This window comes from Saimiri boliviensis, assembly GCF_048565385.1.
Source record: "Saimiri boliviensis isolate mSaiBol1 chromosome 19 unlocalized genomic scaffold, mSaiBol1.pri SUPER_19_unloc_1, whole genome shotgun sequence".
NCBI lineage: Eukaryota > Metazoa > Chordata > Mammalia > Primates > Cebidae > Saimiri > Saimiri boliviensis.
Window position 1 is genome coordinate 372,301 of NW_027412502.1, and position 23,634 is coordinate 395,934.

A 23,634-nucleotide genomic window follows, 5' to 3' on the forward strand; every position below is an offset into this window, starting at 1 on the left:
ACCATCACCTTTTTCGATATTGACAAACCACTCCAATTTATTATATGTCATACCTCATTATCTCCCACAGCTGTGTTCTGGCAAACTGCTCCTCTTATGTGGATCCATCTTCCTAATATGCCCACTAAAGTCATGGAACCTTACTACCTTATGGTAGCCAGTCTAATTACCAAAGGAAGAACCCTAGGCAAGGAATATTTCGGACAGGAACCTAACAACATTGTCCAACCTTATACCAAACAGCAGATCCATTGACTCATGCAAACTACTGAAGCATGGCCCATTGCACTCGCCTCATATACTGGCAACCTCGATAATCATTATCCTCCCAATAAGCTTCTAGATTTTGACAACAGACATGATTTCGTTTTTCCTAAAAATACCAGACTTCATCCCCTTCCAAATGGAATTACCATTTTCACTGACGGGGCATCCACAGGGCTTGCAGCCTTTGTTACCCCAAACCAAACTATCAGCTTTCAATCCCAATCTTCGTTTGCCCAATTAGCAGAGCTACATGCAGTTATAGCTGCATTTTCCATGTTTCCCAATGATCCTCTCAATGTTTATACAGACAGTGCGTACATTGCTACCTCTGTCCCAAAGTTAGAAACAGCCCCATTCATAAAACACACCTCAACTGCTGCAAAACTATTTTCTCAACTACAAAAGCTATTAATTTCCAGAACACAACCTTTTTACATTGGGCATTTACGTGCTCATTCAGGCTTACCCAGTCCATTAGCCTCTGGAAATGCCAAGGCAGACCTAGCCACCCGTGTTCTGTTAGTTCAACTCCCTAACACCCCTCTAGCTCAAGCACAACATTCGCACAACTTGCATCATCTTAATGCTCAATCCTTGAGACTACTTCATCACATAACTAGAGAACAAGCCCGACAAATAGTAAAGTCCTGCACACAATGTGCACCTCACTTACTGGTCCCACATCTTGGAGTTAACCCTCGAGGCATCCTACCTAACGCCCTTTGGCAAATGGATGTCACCCACATGCCAGAATTTGGAAATCCTAAATACGTTCATGTCTGCATTGATACTTGTAGTGGATATATCTTTGCCACTTTACAAACTGGAGAAGCCACAAAACATGTTATTGCTCATCTTTTAACTGCCTTTGCATCCCTGGGGTGTCCACGTAAAATCAAAACTGACAACGGGCCTGGTTATGTCAGTACAGCCTTCATTCAATTCTGTACTCACCTAAACATTCAACATGTTACAGGCATCCCATACAACCCCCAGGGACAAGGCATAGTAGAAAGAGCTCATCTCGCCATAAAAACCACTCTAAATAAAATAAAAAAGGGGGAATGATATCCCCATAAGGGATCACCAAAAAACCTTTTATCACACTCCTTATTTATTTTAAAATTTTTAACACTGGATCAAGAAGGACACTCTGCTGCCAATCGACACTGGCATTTTGAATCCAAAAGCCATTATGCATCGGTAATGTGGAAATATCCCATGATGGGTGCATGGCATGGCCCAGACCCGGTCCTGATTTGGGGTCGAGGATCGGTGTGCATTTATGCCAAGGAAGTCGATTCGGCCAGGTGGCTTCCCGAGAGACTTGTAAAGCAAGTAGATACCAAAAAATCTGAAAAACCAACTCCACCCAGGGATGACACCGAGCCCTGAGGGTCTTCTATCTTTTCCCTTTTTAGGAGTCAACGACATGGTATTATTTATCCTGATTGCTTTCCCTCCTTGTCTTACTGTCTATCGGTCCTGTTATACTCAGCAAACTCAGGAGCTTCTCAAGATCACAAATTGAGGCCATAAAGAAGCAGCCCATTCAGGCCCATTACCACAGGCTGGAGATGGCAGACCTAGAGATGGAGCTTGATACCTTTCCTCTCAGGTCACCCGGTGAGCTGAACCGGTTAGCAAATGACGGGCAACTGAGGAGCATGAGTAAGGACACTCCGCCTAAGATAGGGAGGAAGACGTTTTTCCCCTCCCCATGACGGATAGGGAGTCAATGTTCTCTCATGTGGGGTCCTCTGACCTAAGACAGGCACAGTTCCCACGGGCATAACTACCCCTCAGCCTAATTTCTAAATAAAATAAAAAGGGGGGACCTGTGGGCAGCAATAGCTGCCATTTTGTGATCTGTTGAGGTTTGCACAAGTAAAGTTTCAGTTCCTGCTTCCTGCCGACAAGACTCAGTTTAATGTCTCCTGTTGACAAGTTTCAGTCTTTGTTTCCTCGCTGTTAAGTTTCAGTAATGTTTCAGTTTCTGTTTCTCCGATGAGTGTTTCAGTTTCTGTTTCTCTGATGAATGTTTCAGTTTCAGTTCCCATTTCTCCGCTGAATGTTTCAGTTTCTGTTTCCTGCTGGTAAGTTTCAGCTTTTGAAAGTTAGGAAGGCCGGAATTTCCCAAATGCAAACTTCCTTTGCCCCGCCTCCTTGCCTGGCCTATTTAAGCTGTGAGCTCAGCAACAATAAACGAGACTTGATCAGACACCTGTCTTGTCTCCATTCTTCGTGTCTCCTGCCCATCCATCCCCATTCCCTCCCTTCCAGCTCCTGTTGTTGTCCTGCAGGTTGGGATAGAGCTATCTAGCAGAATGTGTGTCAATGAGTATATTCAGTTTACAGAGTAAAACAGATGTGTGTTTGCAGCAGTTCAGAAACCCTTTAATTGGAGAATGTAGAAACAGTCATTTCCAACGCTATAGTGGCATATAAGAGTTAGCAGTAAGAATGCCTTTAAAACACAGAAGACCCGCTTCTTACAAACTGATGTGATGTGTGTTTATTCCTTTTAGGAAGTTGTATCTATGTTTAGATTCAGCGGGTTAGAAACACGTTTCTTCCAAAAGTTGTGATTGGACATTCCAGAGTGAAAGGGAATTCAGGCTGTAATGAGAAATACCTGGCTCTAAAACAAAAACGGAGCTAAATAGCAGAATGGTTGTCAATGTGTGCATACAAGTTACAGAGTTAAACTGATGTGTGTTTGCCGCAGTTCAGAAACCCTTTCTTGGAGAATGTAGAAACAATCATTTCCAGCCCTAGAGTGGCATATAAGAGTTTGCAGTACGAATGCCTTGAACACACAGAAGACCCGCTTCTTAGAAACTGATACGCTGTGTGTTGTTTCGTTTTAGGGAGTTGCAACTATGTTTAGATTCAGCGAGTTACAAACACGTTTCTTCCAAAAGCTGCGTTTGGACATTCCAGAGTGAAAGTGAGTACAGCTGCAATGTGAAATATCTGCTCTAAAACAAAAATGGAGCTATCAAGCAGAATGTTTGTCAATAAGTGTATTCAGTTTACAGAGTTAAACTGATGTGTGTTTGCAGCAGTTCCTAAACCCTTTAATTGGAGAGTGTAGAAACAGTCATTTCCAACGCTATAGTGGCATGTAAGAGTTAACAGTAAGAATGCCTTGAAAACACAGAAGACCCGCTTCTTACAAACTAATGTGATGTGTGTTGATTCCTTTTAGGAAGTTGCATATGTATTTAGATTCAGCGAGGTAGAATCACGTTTCTTCCAAAAGCTGCGTTTGGATATTCCAGAGTGAAAGGGAGTTCAGGTTGCAATTTGAAATATCTGGATCTAAAACAAAAACGGAGCTATATAGCAGAATGGTTGTCAATGTTTGCATTCAAACTACAGAATTAAACTGATGTGTGTTTGCAGCAGTTCGGACAAACTTTCTTTGGAGAATGTAGAAACAGTCATTTCCAGGCCTATAGTGGCATATAAGTGTTAGAAGTAAGAAAGCCTTTAAAATACAGAAGAACCGCTTCTTACAAACTGATCTGCTGTGTGTTGTTTCCTTTTTGGAAGTTGCAACTATGTTTAGATCCAGCGAGTTAGAAACACGTTTCTTCCAAAAGCTGCGTTTGGACATTCCAGAGTGAAGGGGAGTTCAGGCTTTAATGTGAAATATCTGGCTCTAAAACAAAAGCGGAGCTATCTAACAGAATGGTTGTCTGTGTGTGCATTCAATTTACAGAGTTAAACTGATGTGTGTTTGCAGCAGTTCAGTAAAGCTTTCTTTAGAGAATGTAGAAACCGTCATTTCCAGCCCCATAGTGGCATATAAGAGTTACCAGTAAGAATGCCTTGAAAAAACAGAAGACCCACTTCTTAGAAACTGATATGATGTGTGTTGGTTTCTTTTCGGAAGTTGCATCTGTGTTTAGATTCAGCAAGGTAGAAACACGTTTCTTCTAAAATCTCCATTTGGACATTCCAGGGTGAAAGGGAGTTCAGGTTGCAATGTGAAATATCTGGCTATAAAACAGAAACGGAGCTATATAGCAGAATGATTGTCAATGTTTGCATTCTAAAAGATAAAAGGAGATATCTAGCAGAATATTTGTCAATGTGTATATTCAACTTAAAGAGTGAAACTGATGTGTGTTTGCAGCAGTTCGGAAACCCTTTCTTTGGAGAATGAAGAAACAGTTATTTCCAGCCCTATAGTGGCATGTAAGTGTTAGCAGTAAGAATGCATTTAAAACACAGAAGACCCACTACTTACAAACTGATCTGCTGTGTGTTGTTTCCTTTTAGGAAGTTGCAACTGTCTTTAGATTCAGCAAGTTAGAAACACGTTTCTTCCCAAGCTGTGTTTAGATATTCCAGAGTGAAAGGGACTTTAGGCTGTAATGTGAAATACCTTGCTCTAAAACAAAAATGGAGCTATCTAGCAGAATGGTTGTCATTGTATGCATTCAACTTACAGAGTTAAACTGATATGTGTTTGCAGCAGTTCAGAAACTTGTTCTTTGGAGAATGTAGAAACAGTCATTCCCAACCTACGGTGGCATATAAGTGTTAGCTGTAAGAATGCCATGAAAACACAGAAGACCCGCTTCCTACAATCTGATCTGCTGTGTATTGGTTCCTTTTAGGAAGTTCCATCTATGTTTAGTTTCAGCGAGTTGGAAACACGTTTCTTCGAAAAGCCGTGATTGGACATTCCAGAGTGAAAGTGAGTTCAGGCTGTAATGTGAAATATCTGGCTCTAAAAAAAAGGCGGAGCTATCTAGCAGAATGGTTGTCTGTTTGTGCATTCTATTTACAGAATTAAAATGGTGTGTGTTTGCCTCAGTTCAGAAATCCTTTCTTTAGAGAATGTAGAGACAGTCATTTCCAGCCCTATAGTGACATAAAAGAGTTAGCAGTAAGAATGCCTTTAAAACACAGTAGACCCGCTTCTTACAAATTGATCTGCTGTGCGTTGGTTCCTTCTAGGAAGTTGCATCTATGTTTAGTTTCAGCGAGATAGAAACACTTTTCTTCCAAAAGCTGCATTTGCACATTCCAGAGTGAAAGGTAGTTCAGGCTGAAATGTAAAATATCTGGCTGTAAAACAAAAAAGGAGCTATCTAGCAGAATGTTTTTCAATGTGTATATCCAACTTAAAGAGTTAAACTGATGTGTGTTTGAAGCAGTTCAGAAACCCTTTCTTTGGACAATGTAGAAACTGTCATTTCCAGCCCTAGAGTGGCATATAAAAGTAAGCAATAACAATGTCTTTAAAACACAGCAGACCCGCTTCTTACAAATTGATCTGCTGTGTGTTGATTCCTTTTAGGAAGTTGCAACTATGTTTAGATTCAGCAAGTTAGAAACAAGTTTCTTCCAAAAGCTGCGTTTGGACATTCCAGAGTGAAAGGTAGTTCAGGCTGTAATGAGAAACATCTGGCTCTAAAACAAAAGCGGAGCTATCTAGCAGAATTGTTGTCAATCTGTTCATTCAACTTACAGAGTTAAACTGAAATGAGTTTGCAGCAGTTCAGAAACCCTTTCTTTGGAGAGTGTAGAGTCATTTCCAGTTCTATAGTGGCATATAAGAGTTTGCAGTAAGAATGCTTTGAAAACACAGAAGACCCGCTTCTTACAAACTGATCTCCTGTGTGTTGGTTCCTTTTTGGAAGTTGCATCTATATTTAGTTTCAGCGAGTTATAAACAGGTTTCCTCCAAAAGCTGCGTTTGGACATTCCAGAGTGAAATGTAGTTCAGGGTGTACTGTGAAATATCTGGCTCTAAAACAAAAAAGGATATATCTAGCAGAATGGTTGTCAATGTGTATATTCAACTTAAAGTGTTAAAATGATGTGTGTTTGCAGCAGTTCAGAAACCCTTTCTTTGCAGAATGTAGAAACTGTCATTTCCAGCCCTATAGTGGCATGTAAGAGTTAGCAGTAAGAATGCATTGAAAACACAGAAGACCCGCTTCTTACAAACTGAACTACCATGTGTTGTTTCCTTTTAAGAAGTTGCAACTATGTTTAGATTCAGCGAGTTAGATACACGTTTCTTCCAAAAGCTGCGTTTGGACATTCCAGAGTGAAAGTGAGATCAGGCTGCAATGTGAAATATCTAGCTCTAAAGCAAAAATGGAGCTATCTAGCAGAATGTTTGTCAATGAGTGTATTCAGTTTACAGAGTTAAACTGATGTGTGTTTGCAGCAGTTCGGAAACCCTTTAATTGGAGAATGTAGAAACAGTTATTTCCAACGCTATAGTGGCATATAAGAGTTAGCAGTAAGAATGCCTTTAAAACACAGAAGACCCGCTTCCTACAAACTGATGTGATGTGTGTTGGTTCCTTTTAGGAAATTGCATCTGTGTTTAGATTCAGCGAATTAGAAACACATTTCTTCCAAAAGCTACGCTTGGACATTCCAGAGTGAAAGGGAGTTCAGGTTGCAATGTGAAATATCTGGCTCTAAAACAAAAACGGAGTTATATAGCAGAATGGTTGTCAATGTGTGCATACAACCTACAGAGCTAAACTAATGTGTGTTTGCAGCAGTTCAGAAACACTTTCTTTGGAGAATGTAGGAACAGTCATTTCCAGCCCTATAATTGCATATAAGACTTAGAAATAAGAAAGCCTTTAAAACACAGAAGACCCGCTTCTTACAAACTGATCTGCTGTGTGTTGTTTCCTGTTAGGAAGTTGCAACTATGTTTAGATTCAGTGAGGTAGAAACACGTTTCTTCCAAAAGTTGCGTTTGGACCAGAGTGAAAGAAAGTTCAGGCTGTAATGTGAAAAATATGGCTTTAAAACAAAAAAGGAGATATCTATCACAGTGTTGGACAATGTGTATATTCAACGTAAAGTGTTAAACTGATGTGTGTTTGCAGCAGTTCGGAAACCCTTTCTTTGGAAAAAGTAGAAACAGTCGTTTCCAGCCCTATAGTGGCATATAAGAGAGAGCAGTAAGAATGCCTTTAAAACACAGAAGACCCTCTTCTTTCAAACTGATCTGCTGTGTGTTGCTTCCTTTTAGGAAGTTGCAACTATGTTTAGATTCAGCGAGTTAGAAACACTTTTCTTCCAAAAGCTGCATTTGGTTATTCCAGAATGAAAGGGAGTTCTGGCTCTAATGTGAAATATCTGGCTCTAAAAGAAAAATGGAAATATCTAGCAGAATGCTGGTCAATTTTTGCATTCAACGTACAGAGTTAAACTGATGTGTGTTTGCAGCAGTTCAGAACCCTTTCTTTGGAGAATGTAGAAACAGTCATTCCCAGCCCTATAGTGGCATATAAGAGTAAGCAGTAAGAATGCCTTCAAAACACAGAAGACCCGCTTCTTAAAAACTGATGTGATGTGTGCTGGTTCCTTTTAGGAAGTTCCAACTGTGTTTAGATTCAGCGAGGTAGAAACACGTTTCTTCCAAAACCTGCGTTTGGACATTCCAGAGTGAAAGGGAGTTCAGGTTGCAATGTGAAATATCTGGCTCTAAAACTAAAACGGAGCTATATAGCAGAATGGTTGTCAATGTGTGCATTCAACCTACAGAGTTAATCTGATGCGTGTTTCAAGCTGTTCAGAAACCCTTTCTTTGGAGAATGTAGAAACAGTCATTTCCAGCCCTATAATAGCATATAAGAGTTAGTAGTAAGAAAGCCTTTAAAACAAAGAAGACCCGCTTCTTACAAACTGATCTGCTGTTTGTTGTTTCCTTTTAGAAAGTTGCATCTATGTTTAGATTCACCTAGTTAGAAACACGTTTCTTCCAAAAGCTGCGTTTGGACATTCCAGAGTGAAAGAAAGTTCTAGCTGTAATGTGAAAAATATGGCTTTAAAACAAAAAAGGAGATATCTAGCAGAATGGTTGTCATTGTATGCATTCAACTTACAGAGTTAAACTGATTTGTATTTCAGGAGTTCAGAAACCCTTTCTTTGGAGAATGTAGAAACTATCATTTCCAGCCTTTTAGTGGCATTTAAGATTTAGCACTAAGATTGCGTTTAAAACACAGCAGACCTGCTTAGGACAAACTGATCTGCTGTGCGTTGGTTCCTTTTAGAAAGTTGCATCTATGTTTACATTCAGCGAGTTAGAAACACGTGTCTTCTACAAGCTGCGTTTGTACATTCCTGAGTGGATGGGAATACCAACTGTAATGAGAAATATATGGCTCTAAAACCAAAACGGAGCTATCTAGCAGAATAGTTGTCCTATGTGTGCATTAAGCTTACAAATTTGAACTTATGTGTGTTTGCAGCAGTTCAGAAACCCGTTATTTGGAGAATGTAGACACAGTCATTTATAGCCCTAGAGTGGTATGTAAGAGTTAGCAGTAAGAATGCGCTTAAACCACCGAAGACCCGCTTCTTAAAAACTTATCTGCTTTGTGCTGGTTCCTTTTAGGAAGTTGCATCTATGTTTAGATTCTGCGAGTTAGAAACACGTTTCTTCTAAAGGGTTTGTTTGGACATTCCAGAGTGGATGGGAGTACAGGCTGTAAAGAGAAGTACCTTGCTCTAAAACAAAAACGGAGCTATCTAGCAGAATGGTTATCAATATGTGCATTCAACTTACAGAGTTAAACGGATGGGTGTTTGCAGTAGTTCAGAAACCATTTCTTTGGAGAATGTAGAAACAGTCATTTCCAGCCCTATAGTGGCATATCAGAGTTAGCAGTAATAATGCGTTTAAAACACACCAGACCCGGTTCTTACAAACTGATCTACTATGCGTTGGTTCCTTTTGGTAGTTGCATCTGTATTTAGATTTGGCGAGTTAGAAACACGTTTCTTCTAAAAGCTGCATTTGGACATTCCAGACTGGATGGGAGTACAGGCTGTAGTGAGAAGTATCTGGCTCTAAAACAAAAACAGAACTACCTAGCAGAATCGTTGTCAATGTGTGCATTCAACTTCCAGAGTGAAACTGATTTGTATTTCAGCAGTTCAGAAACCCTTTCTTTGGAGAATGTAGGAACAGTCATTTCCTGCCGTGTACTCGCACATCAGAGTTAACGTTAAGAATGCATTTAAAACGGGAATGCTGAGAAGATGGCCGCCTAAGAACAGCTCAGGACGTCAGCTCCCAGTGAAAGTGCAGAGGGTGAGTGGACGCCGCATTTCCAGGTGAACTTTTATTGCCCACAGACCAGGAGATACCCAGGCAGAGGGGTCCTCAGCGTCACAGTTCCAGCCGGTGCTGCTGTTTTGGCCTCCGCTAGGCTGATTTCGCCCGTGTGGCTGCTGTGACCACTCCCTGTTGCTGCGGTTCTCCGTAGAAAACCCACTGGTCTGGGAGCCCTCTTAGCTGGTGAGCAGAGCCCTGAGATGGCAGAGTTGCCCATTCATCTCAAACAGCCAGCCAGGTCAGGAGATTCCTAGGCAAAAAATTCGCCAGGAGCCAGCACCGCAGTTTGAGCCGGCAAAGTGAGTCGCAGCACGGGAGATCCCGGCGCCTTTTCAACAAGCGACCAGAACGCAGGGTCGTTCAACTTAAAAGAAAAGACTCTGAGTCAGGGATCCAGGTGATCTGGCTCAGTTGGTCTCACCCCTCCACCCCCAATAACAACAAAAACAGTAATTTTAAACCCTCTGGGTTGAGCCCTTCAAACCAAGCACAGCTGAACCAGGACAGTCCGGCTCGGTGGGGGAGGGGCTTCCGCCATTACTGAGACTCTCCACCTATACGGAGGCAGGCTGCCGTTGCCGAGGCAACCCGCTGTTGCCGAGGCAACTTGCCACAACAGAGAGAGTCTGCCATAACAGAGGTGGGGCCACCATTGCCCAGACAGTTCTAACTATGCCCATATAAAAAGGACTACAGGGAAGAGCTCAGGGCGGCTGGGGGGAGCTCACAGCAACTTGGCAAAGTCCCAGTGGGCAGGCAGTGGCAAGGTGTGCTGCTAGCTGGCTGGGTCAGACCTGAAAGAAAAATCAGAAAAGGCAGTAGTGCAACGGAAACACATAAAGCTCCAACTCCCTGGGACAGAGACAGACAACAGGTGGATAAACCCATATACATGGGAAGAAACAAGCGCAAAAAGGATGAAAACTCACGAAACCAGAACACCTCTCCTCCTAAAAGGGATCACAACTCCTCACCAGCAAGGGAACCAGACCGGATGGAGAAGGAGGGTGGTGAGATGACAGAATCAGACTTCAGAAGGTGGGTAGTAAGAAACTACAGTGAGCTAAAAGAACATGTTCTAACTGAACGCAAAGAAAATAGGAAACTGGAAAAAAGATTGGATGAAATGCTGACGAGAATGGACAGCATAGAGAGGAGTATAAGTGAATTGATGGAGCTGAAAAACACAACACGGGAACTTCGTGTAGCATGCACAAGCTTCAACAGCCGAATTGACCAAGCAGAAGAAAGGATATCAGAGGTCGAAGATCAACTCAATGAAATAAAAAGAGAAGACAAGAGCAGAGAAAAAAGCACAAAAAGGAATGAACAAAATCTTCAAGAAATGTGGGACTATGTGAAAAGACCTAATCTACGTCTGATAGGTGTACCTGAATGTGATGAAGAGAATGAATCTAAGCTGGAAAATACTCTTCAGGATATTATCAAGGAAAACTTCCCCAACCTAGCAAGGCAGACCAATATTCCAATCCAGGAAATACAGAGAACACCACAAAGATATTCCTCAAGAAGAGCAACCCCAAGGCACAGAATCGTCAGATTCACTAGGGTTGAAATGAAAGAGAAAATGCTAAGGGCAGCCAGAGAGAAAGGTCGGGTTACCCACAAAGGGAAGCCCATTAGACTCACAGCAGATCTCTCAGCAGAAACCCTACAAGCCAGAAGAGATTGGGGGCCAATATTCAACATCCTTAAAGAAAAGAACTTTCAACCCAGAATCTCCAATCCAGCCAAATTAAGCTTCATAAGTGAAAGAAAAATAAAATCCTTTGTGAACAAGCAAGTACTCAGAGATTTCATCACCACCAAACCTGCCCTACAAGAACTCCTGAAAGAGGCTCTACACATATAAAGGAACAACCAGTACCAGCCACTCCAAAAACACACCAAATGGTAAAAGAGCATCAACACAATCAAGAATCTGCATCAACTAACCAACAAAACAGCCAGGTAGCATCAAAATGACAGTATCAAATTCACACGTAACAATAATATCCCTAAATGTCAATGGACTAAATGCCCCAATCAAAAGACACAGACTGGTAAATCGGATAAAAAGCCAAAACCCATCAGTGTGCTGTATCCAGGAAACCCATCTTACATGCAAGGATACACAAAGGCTCAAAATAAAGGGATGGAGGAAGATCTACCAAGCAAATGGAGAGCAAAAAAAGGCAGGAGTTGCAATATTCATTTCTGATAAAATAGACTTTAAAGCAACAAATATCAAAAGAGACAAAGAAGGACATTACATAATGGTAAAAGGATCACTGCAACAAGAAGAGCTAACGATCCTAAATATATACGCACCCAATACAGGAGCACCCGGATACATAAGGCAAGTTCTTAATGACTTACAAAGAGACTTAGACTCCCACACAATAATAGTGGGAGACTTTAACACCCCACTGTCAATATTAGAAAGATCAACCACACAGAAAATCAACAAGGATATCCAGGACCTGAATATAGACCTGGAACAAGCAAACCTAATAGACATTTACAGAACTCTCCACCCCAAATCCACAGAATATAAATTCTTCTCAGCACCACATCACACCTACTCTAAAAATGACCACATAATTGGCAATAAATCGTTCCTTAGCAAATGCAAAAGAACATAAATCATAACAAACAGTCTCTCAGACCACAGTGCAATCGAGTTAGAACTCAGAATGCAGAAACTAACTCAGAACCGCAAAGCTTCATGGAAACTGAACAACTTGCTCTTGAATGTTGACTGGATAAACAATGAAATGAAGGCAGAAATAAAGATGTTCTTCGAAACCAATGAGAACGAAGACACAACATACCAGAATATATGGGACACATTTAAAGCAGTCTCTAGAGGAAAATATATAGCAATGAGTGCACACATGAGTAGAAAGGAGAGATCGAAAATTGACACCATATCATCAAAATTGAAAGAGCTAGAGGAGCAAGATCAAAAAAACTCAAAACCTAGAAGAAGACAGGAAATAACTAAGATCAGAGCAGAACTGAAGGAAATAGAGACACAAAAAACTCTTCAAAAAATCAATATATCCAGGAGCTGGTTTTTTGAAAAGATCAACAAAATAGACAGACCACTAGCCAGATTAATAAAAAAGAAAAGAGAGAATAACCTAATTGATGCAATAAAAAACGATAAAGGTGATATCACCACAGATTCCACAGAAATCCAAACCATCATCAGAGATTATTACAAACAACTCTATGCACATAAACTAGTAAACCTGGAAGAAATGGATAAATTCCTGGACACCTGCAACCTCCCAAGCCCAAACCCGGAAGAAGCTGAAACCCTGAATAGACCAATAACATGATCTGAAGTCGAGGCAGCAGTAAAGAGCCTACCACCCAAAAAAAGCCCAGGTCCAGATGGGTTCACAGCTGAATCCTACCAGACATACAAAGAGGAGCTGATACCATTCCTTCTGAAACTATTCCAGACAATCCAAAAAGAGGGAATCCTTCCCAAATCATTTTACGAGACAAACATCATCCTGATACCAAAACCCGGCAGAGACTCAACAAGAAAAGAAAATTTCAGGCCAATATCCATGATGAACATAGATGCAAAAATCTTCAATAAAATACTGGCAAACCGATTGCAACAGCATATCAAAAAGCTCATCCACCATGATCAAGTAGGATTCATCCCGGGGATGCAAGGCTGGTTCAACATAGGCAAGTCCATAAACGCAATTCACCACATAAAAAGAACCAAAGACAAAAACCACATGATTATGTCGATTGATGCAGAGAAGGCTTTTGACAAAATTCAACAACCCTTTATGCTAAAAACCCTCAATAAACTGGGTATTGACGGAACGTATCTCAAAACAATAAAAGCTATTTACGACAAACCAACAGCCAATATCATACTGAATGGGCAAAAACTGGAAGCATTCCCTTTGAAATCTGGCACTAGACAAGGATGCCCTCTCTCACCACTCCTATTCAATGTAGTACTGGAAGTTCTAACCAGAGCAATCAGGCAAGATAAATAAATAAAGGGTATCCAAATTGGAAAGGAGGAAATCAAATTGTCTCTTTTTGCAGATGACATGATTGTATATCTGGAAGACCCCATCATCTCAGCCTAACATCTCCTGAAACTGATAAACAACTTCAGCAAAGTCTCAGGATACAAAATCAACGTGCAAAAATCACAAGCATTCCTATACACCAGTAATAGACTTCAAGAGAGTCAAATCAAGAACGAACTGCCATTCACAATTGCTACAAAGAGAATAAATTACCTAGGAATACAACTAACAAGGAACGTAAAGGACCTCTTCAAGGAGAACTACAAGCCATTGCTCAACGAAATAAGAGAGGATACAAACAGATGGAGAAACATTCCAGGTTCATGGTTAGGAAGAATCAACATCGTGAAAATGGCCATACTGCCTAAAGTAATTTACAGATTCAACGCTATTCCCATCAAGCTACCAATGACCTTCTTCACAGAACTGGAAAAAAACACCTTAAACTTCATATGGAACCAAAAGAGAGCCCAGATAGCCAAGTCAATTCTAAGCAAAAAGAACAAAGCAGGAGGCATCAAACTACCGGATTTCAAACTATACTACAAGGCTACAGTAATCAAAACAGCATGGTACTGGTGCCAAAACAGAGATATAGACCAATGGAACAGAACAGAGGCCTCAGAGGAAATACAACATACCCACAACCATCTCATCTTGGAAATACCTGACAAAAAGAAGCAATGGGGAAAGGACTCCCTGTTTAATAAATGGTGCTGGGAAAACTGGCTAGCCACGTGCAGAAAGCAGAAACAGGACCCCTTCCTGACACCTTACACCAAAATTAACTCCAGATGGATTAAAGACTTAAACATCAGACCTAATACCATAAAAACCTTAGGAGAAAATCTAGGCAAAACCATTCAGGACATAGGTGTAGGCAAGGACTTCATGACCAAAACGCCAAAAGCAATGACAACAAAAGCCAAAATAGACAAATGGGGCCTAATCAACCTCCACAGCTTCTGCACGGCAAAAATAACAGTCAGTAGAGTGAATCAGCAACCAACAGAATGGGAAAAAATTTTTGCAGCCTACCCATCTGACAAGGGGCTGATAACCAGAATTTACAAAGAACTAAAGCAGATCTACAAGAAAAAAACAAACAAGCCCATTCAAAAATGGGCGAAGGATATGAACAGATACTTTACAAAAGAAGACATACAGGAGGCCAACAAACATAGGAAAAAATGCTCATCATCACTGGTCATCAGAGAAATGCAAATCAAAACCACATTGAGATACCATCTCACACCAGTTAGAATGGCGATCATTAAAAAATAGGGAAACAACAGATGCTGGAGAGGATGTGGAGAAATAGGAACACTTTTACACTTTTACATTGGTGGGAATGTAAATTAATTCAACCATTGTGGAAGACAGTGTGGCGATTCCTCAATGACCTAAAAATAGAAATCCCATTTGACCCAGCAATCCCATTACTGGGTATATATCCAAAGGATTATAAATCATTCTACTACAAGGACATGTGCACACGAATGTTCACTGCAGCACTGTTTACAATAGCAAAGACCTGGAACCAACCCAAATGCCCAATGATGATAGACTGGATAGGGAAAATGTGCTACATATACACCATGGAATATTACACAGCCATCAAAAACGATGCGTTCGTGTCCTTTGTAGGGACATGGATGAACCTGGAAACCATCATTCTCAGCAAACTGACACAAGAGCAGAAAATCAAACACCGTATATTCTCACTCATTGGCGGGTGTTGACCAATGAGAAAACATGGACACAGGCAGGGGAGCACTACACACTGGGGTCCGTTGGGGGAAAATGGGGGAGGGGCAGAGGGGAGGGGAAGTTGGAAGAGATAGCATGGGGAGAAATGACAGATACAGGTGAGGGAACGGAAGGCAGCAAACCACACTGCCATGTGTGTACCAATGCAACAATCTTGCATGTTCATCACATGTACCCCAAAACCTAAAATGCAATTAAAAAAAAAAAAAACTAAAATCACCTGGGTAAGTCCTGAGACTATCCCTTTGGAAAAATAATCCAATCCTGGAAAGCCTTAGAATCTTCATTTGTCAAATCTGGATAATGGTATTTTCTAAAATTAAATACAATGATGTATATTATGTAAAAATAAATAAATAAATAAATAAAAAAGAACGCGTTTAAAACACACAAGACCCGCTTCTTACAAACTGATCTGCTGTGTGTTGGTTCCTTTACGAAGTTGCAACTATGTTTAGATTCAGCGAGTTAGAAACACATTTCTTCTAAAAGCTGCCTTTGGACATTCCAGAGTGGATGGGAGTACAGGATGTAAAGAGAAATATCTGGCTCTAAAACAAAAACAGAGCTATCCAACAGAATGTTTGTCTACGTGTGCATTCAACTTACAGAGTTAAACTGATTTGTATTTCAGCAGTTCAGAAACTCTTTCTTTGGAGGATGTAGAAACTGTCATTTCCAGCCCTATAGTGGCATATTAGAGTTAACAGTAAGAATGCCTTTAAAACACAGAAGACCCGCTTCTTACAAACCGATCTGCTGTGTGTTGGTTCCTTTTAGGAAGTTGCAACTATGTTTAGATTCAACGAGCTATAAACGCATTTCTTCTAAAAGCTGCATTTGGACATTCCAGAGTGGATGGGAGTATAGGCTGTATTGATAAATATCTGGCCCTAAAATAAACAAAGGAGCTATCTAACAGAATGATTGTCCATGTGTGCATTAAACTTACAAATTTGAACTGATGTGTGTTTGCAGCAGTTCAGAAACCCTTTCTTTGGAGAATGTAGAAACAGTCATTTCCAGCCCTATAGTGGCATATAAAAGTTAGCACTAAGAATGCGTTTAAAACACAGCAGACCAGCTTCTGACAAACTGATCTGCTGTGTGTTGGTTCCTTTTAGAAAGTTGCATCTATGTTTAGATTCAGCGAGTTAGAAACACATTTCTTCTACAAGCTGCGTTTGGACATTCCTGAGTGGATGGGAATATCGGCTGTAATGAGAAATATCTGGCTCTAAGACTAACACGGAGCTATCTAGCAGAATGGTTGTTGATGTGTGCATTAAACTTACAAATTTGAACTGATGTGTGTTTGCAGTAGTTCAGAAACCCGTTATTTGGAGAATGTAGAAACAGTCAATTATAGCCCTAGAGTGGTACATGAGAGTTAGCAGTAAGAATGCTTTTATAACACAGAAGACCCGCTACTTAAAAACTGATCTGCTTTGTGTTGGTTCCTTTTAGGAAGTTGCATCTATGTTTAGATTCAGCGAGTTGGAAACACGTTTCTTCTAAAGGTTGCGTTTGGACATTCCAGAGTGGATGGGAATACAGGCTGTAATGAGAAATATCTGGCTCTAAAACCAAAACGGAGCTATCTAGCAGAATGGTTGTCAATGTGTGCATTCAACTTCCAGAGTTAAACTGATGTTTGTTTGCAGCAGTTCAGAAACCATTTCTTTGGAGAATGTAGAAACAGTCATTTCCAGCCCTATAGTGGAATATCAGAGTTAGCAGTAAGAATGCGTTTAAAATAGAGAAGACCCGGTTCTTACAAACTGATCTGCTGTGTGTTGGTTCCTTTAAGAAGTTGCAACTTTGTTTAGATTCAGCGAGTTAGAAACACATTTCTTCTAAAAGTTGCCTTTGGACATTCCAGAGTGGATGGGAGTACAGGATGTAAAGAGAAATATCTGGCTCTAAAACAAAAATGCAGCTATCCAACAGAATGGTTGTCAATGTGTGCATACAACTTACAGAGTAAAACTGATTGGTATTTCACCAGTTCAGAAACCCTTTCTTTTAAGAATGTAGAAACAGTCATTTCCAGCCCTATACTGGCATATAAGAGTTAGCAGTAAGAATGCGTTTAAAACACAGAAGACCCCCTACTTACAAACTGATCCGCTGTTTTGGTTCCTTTTAGGAAGTTGCAACTATGTTTAGATTCTGCCAGTTAGAAACACATTTCTTCTAAAAGCTAGGTTTGGACATTCCAGAGTGGATGGGAGTACAGGATGTAAAGAGAAATATCAGACTCTAAAACAAAAACGGAGGTATCCAGCAGAATGCTTTTCATTGTGTGCATTAAACTTACAGATTTAAACTGATGTTTGTTTCCAGCAGTTCAGAAACCCTTTCTTTGGAGAATTTAGAAACAGACATTTCCAGCCCTATAGTGGCATATAAGAGTTAGCACTAAGAATGCGTTTAAAACACAGCAGACCAGCTTCTGACAGACTGATCTGCTGTGTGTTGGTTCATTTTAGAAAGTTGCATCTATGTTTAGATTCTGCGATTTAGAAACACGTTTCTTCTACAAGCTGCGTTTGGACATTCCCGAGTGGATGGGAGTACAGGATGTAAAGAGAAATATCTGGCCCTAAAACAATAATGGGCTATCCAGCAGAATGGTTGTCAATGTCTGCATTCAACTTACAGTGTTAAACTGATTTGTATTTCAACAGTTCAGAAACCATTTCTTTGGAGAATGCAGAAACAGTCATTTCCAGCTCTATAGTGACGTATCAGAGTTTGCAGTAAGGATGCATTTAAAATACAGAAGACCCGCTTCTTACAAACTGATCTGCTGTGTGTTGGTGCCTTTACGAAGTTGCAACTATGTTTAGATTCAGCGAGTTAGAAACACATTTCTTCTAAAACCTGCCTTTGGACATTCCAGAGAGGATGGGGGTCCAGGATGTAAAGAGAAATATCTGGCTCTAAAACAAAAACGCAGCTATCCAACAGAATGGTTGTCAACCTGTGCATTTAACTTACAGAGTTAAACTGATTTGTTTTTAAGCAGTTCAAAACCCTTTTTTTAAAAAAAAAAAAAAAAACCCTTTTTTTGGAGAATGTAGAAACAGTAATTTCCAGCCCTATACTGGCATATAAGAGTTAGCAGTAAGAATGCGTTAAAAACACAGAAGATCCCCTACTTACAAACTGATCCACTGTGTGTTGGTTCCTTTTAGGAAGTTGCAACTATGTTTAGATTCTGCCAGTTAGAAACACATTTCTTCTAAATCTAGGTTTGGATATTCCAGAGTGGATGGGAGTACAGGATGTAAAGAGAAATATCAGACTCTAAAACAAAAACGGAGTTATCCAGCAGAATGCTTTTCGATGTGTGCATTAAACTTACAGATTTAAACTGATGTTTGTTTCCAGCAGTTCAGAAACCCTTTCTTTGGAGAATGTAGAAACAGTCATTTCCAGCCCTATAGTGGCATATAAGAGTTAGCACTAAGAATGCATTTAAAACACAGCAGACCAGCTTCTGACAAACTGATCTGCTGTGTGTTGGTTCCTTTTAGGAAGTTGCATCTATGTTTAGATTCAGCAAGTTAGAAACACTTTTCCTCTACAAGCTGCGTTTGGACATTCCCGAGTGGGTGGGAGTACAGGATGTAAAGAGAAATATCTGGCCCTAAAACAATAACTGGGCTTTCCAGCAGAATGGTTGTCGATGTGTGCATTCAACTTACAGAGTTAAACTGATTTGTATTTCAGCAGTTCAGAAATCCTTTCTTTGGAGAATGCAGAAACAGTCATTTCCAGCCCTATAGTGGCATATAAGAGTTAACAGTAAGAATGTGTTTAAAACACAGAAGACCCGATTCGTACAAACTGATCTGGTTTGTGTTGGTTCCTTGTAAGAAATTGCAACTATGTTGAGATTCAGCCAGTTAGAAACACGTTTCTCCTAAAAGGTGCCTTTGGACGTTCCAGAGTGGATGGGTGTACATTATGTAAACAAAAATATCTGGCTATAAAACAAAAACAAAGCTATCCAGCAGAATGATTGTCAATGTGTGCATTCAGCTTACAGAGTTAAACTGATTTGTATTTCACCAGCTCAGAAACCCTTTCTTTGTAGAATTTTGAAACAGTCATTTCGAACCCTATGCTTGCATATAACAGTTAGCAGTAAGAATGCATATAAAACACAGAAGACCCGTTTCTTACAAACTGATCCGCTGTGTTTTGGTTCCTTTTAGGAAGTTGCAACCATGTTTGGATTCAGCGAGTTAGAAACACTTTTCTTCTAAGAGCTGCGTTTGGACATTACAGAGTGGATGAGAGTACAGGTTGTAATGAGAAATATCTGGCTCTAAAACAATAACAGAGCTATCTAGCAGAATGGTTGTCAATGTCTGCTTTCAACTTACGGAGTTAAACTGATGTGTGTTTGCAGCGGTTCAGAAACCCTTTCTTTTTAGAATGTAGAAACAGTCATTTCCAGCCCTATAGTGGCATATCAGAGTTAGCAGTAAGAATGCGTTTAAAACACAGAAGACCCACTTCCCATAAACTGATCTGCTGTGCGTTGGTTCCCTTTAGGAAGTTGCATCTCTATTTAGATTCAGTGAGTTAGTAACACGTTTCTTCTAAAAGCTGCGTTCGGACATTCCAGAGTGGATGGGAGTACAGGCTGTAAGGAGAAATATCTGTCTCTAAAACAAAAACGGAGTTATCTAGCAGAATGGTTTTCGATGTGTGCATTCAACTTACAGATTTGAACTGATGTGTGTTTGTAGCAGTTCAGAAACCCTTTATTTGCAGAATGTAGAAACAGTCAATTATAGCCCTATAGTGGTTTATAAGAGTTAGGAGTAAGAATGCGTTTAAAACACAGAAGACCGGCTTCTTACAAACTGACCGGCTCTGTGTTGATTCCTTTTAGGAAGTGGCATCTATGTTTAGATTCAGCAAGTTAGAAACACGTTCCTTCTGGCTTGGCACGGTGGCTCAAGCCTGTAATCCCAGCATTTTGGGAGGCCGAGGCGGGCGGATCACGAAGTCAAGAGATCCAGACCATCTTGGTCAACGTGGTGAAACCCTTTCTCTACTAAAAATACAAAAAAAAAGAAAAATAGCTGGGCATGGTGGCGCATGCCTGTAATCCCAGCTACTCAGGAGGCTGAGACAGGAGAATTGCCTGAACTCAGGAGACGGAGGTTATGGTGAGCCTAGATCGCGCTGTTGCACTCCAGCCTGGGTAACAAGAGCGAAACTCCATCTCAAAAAAAAAAAAAAAAAAAAAGAAAGAAAGAAAGAAAGAAAGAAACACGTTTCTTCTAAAGGCTGCGTTTGGACATTCCAGAGTGGATGGGAGTACAGGCTGTTGTGAAAAATATCTGGCTCTAAAACAAAAACGGAGCCATCTAGCAGAATGGTTGTTAATGTGTGCATTCAACTTACAGAGTTAAACTGATATGTGTTTGCAGCCGTTCAGAAACCATTTCTTTGTAGAATGTAGAAACAATCATTTCCAGCCCTATAGTGGCCTATAAGAGTTAGCAGTAAGAATGCATTTAAAACACAGAAGACCCGCTTCCTATAAACTGATCTGCTGTGCGTTGGTTCCTTTTAGGAAGTTGCATCTATGTTTAGATTCAGCGTGTTAGAAACTCGTTTTTTCTAAAGGCTGCTTTGGACATTCCAGAGTGGATGGGGGTACAGGCTGTTGTGAATAATATCTGGCTCTAAAACAAAAATGGAGACATCTAGCAGAATGGTTGTCAATGTGTTCATTCAACTTACAGAGTTAAACTGATTTGTATTTCAGCAGTTCAGAAACCCTTTCTTTGGAGAATGTAGAAACAGTCATTTCCAGCCCTATGGTGGCATATAACAGTTAACAGTAAGAATGCGTTTAAAACACAGAAGACCCGCTTCTTACAAACTGATCCGCTGTGTGTTGATTCCTTTTAGGAAGTTGCAACTATGTTTAGATTCAGCCAGTTCCAAAGACTTTCTTCGAAAAGCTGCCTTTGGACATTCCAGAGTGGATGGGAGTACAGGATGTAAAGAGAAATATCTGGTTTTAAAACCAAAACAGAGCTATCCAGCAGAATAGTTGTCAACGTGTGCATTCAACTTACAGAGTTAAACTGATTTGTATTTCACCAGTTCAGAAACCCTTTCTTTGTAAAATGTAGAAACAGTGATTTCCAGCCCTATACTGGCATATAAGTGTTAGCGGTAAGAATGCATTTAAAACACAGAAGACCCGCTTCTTACAAACTGATCTGCTGTTTGTTGGTCCTTTTAGGAAGTTGCAACTATGTTTAGATTCTGCCAGTTAGAAACACATTTCTTCTAAAATCTGCCTTTGGACATTCCAGAGTGGATGGGAGTACAGGATGTAAAGAGAAATATCTGACTCTAAAACAAAAACGTAGCTATCCCACAGAATGGTTGTCAATGTGTGCATTCAACTTACAAAGTTAAACGACACCTCCGGGAGAGATGAATATGGTGGGTGCAAGTTCAGAGGTGAGGCGGGTACTTTGCTAGAGCCAAGGAGTTCGAGACCAGCCCACGCAACAGGCTGCAGTGCATTGGTCTGGCCAAGGTCCGTGGCAGCCTCCACTTTCCGACCTCAGGCAATCCTCCCACCTCGGGCTCCAAAAAAACTAGGACTACAGGCGCCTGATGTCACGATTCCTGGCGAACTTTTGAATTGTTTTTACATTTTAGTACACACGGGAACTGGCTGTGTTGCTAGGGCTGGTCTCAAACTCCTGGGCTCTAGTTATTCTTCCACCTAAGTCTCCCAAAATGTGGGGGTTTTCGATGTGAGCCATGGTGCGCTGCCCTCTTTTTCACTTCTTTCATTCCCCTTCTCTCTCTCTCTCTCTCTCTCTCACACTCTCTCTCCCCCTCCCTCTCTCTCTCTCTCTCTCTCTCTCTCTCTCTCTCTCTCTCTCTCTCTCTCTCTCTTTCTCACTCTCTGCCTCCCTCCCTCTCTTTCTTATGGAGTCTTCCTAGGTTCAAGTAATTCTTCTGCCTCAGCCTCCCAAGGAGCTTCGATTACAGATGTGCACCACAACAGCGGGGTAAGTTTTGTATTTTTAGTGGAGAGGGAGTTTCACCACAACCTCCACCTCCTGGAATCAAGTGATTCTCCTGCCTCAGCCTCCAGACTACCTGGGATTACAGGTGCCCACCACCACACCCAGCTAATTTTTTGTATTTTTAGTGGAGAGGGGGTTTCACCATGTTGTCCAGGCTGGTCTCAAACTTCCAACCTCAGGTGACCTGCCCACGTCAGACTTGGAGCATTCTGGGATTACAGGTATGTGCCAGTGAACCCTGCTGGGATAATCCTTGCAAGGTAAAATGTAAATGAGGATCCATAGCTTGACCTTCAAAAGACCCCAATCCTTCCAGGTGTGGTGGCTCGTGCCTGTAATCCCAGCACTTTGGGAGGCCGAGGCAGGCAGATCACAAGGTCAGGAGTTCAAGAACAGCCTGACCAACATGGTGAAAACCAATCTCTACTAAAAATACAAAAAATTAGCTGGGTGTGGTGGCGGGCACCTGTAATCCCAGCTAGTCTGGAGGCTGAGGCAGGAGAATCACTTGATTCCAGGAGGTGGAGGTTGTGGTGAGCAGAGATCATGTCACACTGCACTCCAGCCTGAGTGACAAAGCAAGACTCCATCTCAAAAAAATTTTTTCTTCCTTCTTTCTCTCCTCCCCCCCTTCCCTTCCTTCCTTCCTTTTCTCCTTTCTTCCTTCCTTCTTTTCTGTTTTCTGTGGAGATGGGGTCTTGCTATGTTGCCCAGTCTGGTCTCAAACTCCTGGGCTGAAGTGAGCCTTCTGCCACAGTCTCCAGGGTGCTGGTCCTGCAGGTGTGAGCTACCGTGCCTGGACTTGATGAAAGCAAGTGCTCAGAGGAAGTGCAGGGCCCCATCAGGCCCAGGCATGCCACAGGGGCAAAGCCAACTGAAGAATCCAAGGAAAACAAACACCCAAAAGCATGCAGCTGGATTGGTTAAAGTACCACTCACTCGGTCATCTCCTTCTAGCAATAATGTACAGAGCATGTCCCGAATAGACAGGAAAGAAGGAAACAAACAAGAAACTATCACAGGGGGATGGGTTAGGAAACCTCGGGAGAGACGGAGTGATTGAAATTACACAAGTGTTGGTTGTGCGAAGTGGCTCACAACTGTCATCTCAGTACTTTGGGAGGCCAAGGCAGGTGGATCACCTGAGGTCAGGAGTTTGAGATCAGTCTGGCCAACATGGCAAAACCCTGTCTCTACTAAACCAAACTACAAAAATTGGCCGGGTGTGGTGGCAGGCACCTGTAATCTCAGCTACACAGGAGTCTGAGGCAGGAGAATTGCTTGAACCCAGGAGACAGAGGTTGCGGTGAACTGAGAT

At 41.2% G+C, this 23,634-nt stretch overlaps 1 long non-coding RNA gene across 2 annotated transcripts; it reads left to right on the top strand.

Moving 5' to 3' along the window:
* Positions 1–6,325: 6,325 nt before the first annotated feature.
* Positions 6,326–21,654, top strand: LOC141583190 (uncharacterized). 2 transcript variants are annotated; one of them, XR_012515898.1, is made up of 3 exons: positions 6,326–6,346; positions 19,455–19,544; positions 21,172–21,654. It is a non-coding gene; the product is annotated as an uncharacterized LOC141583190 (long non-coding RNA). The 2 variants fall into 2 exon arrangements; XR_012515899.1 differs by lacking the exon at positions 6,326–6,346 and adding an exon at positions 8,000–8,060 and having other exon boundaries at positions 19,459–19,544.
* Positions 21,655–23,634: the final 1,980 nt, after the last annotated feature.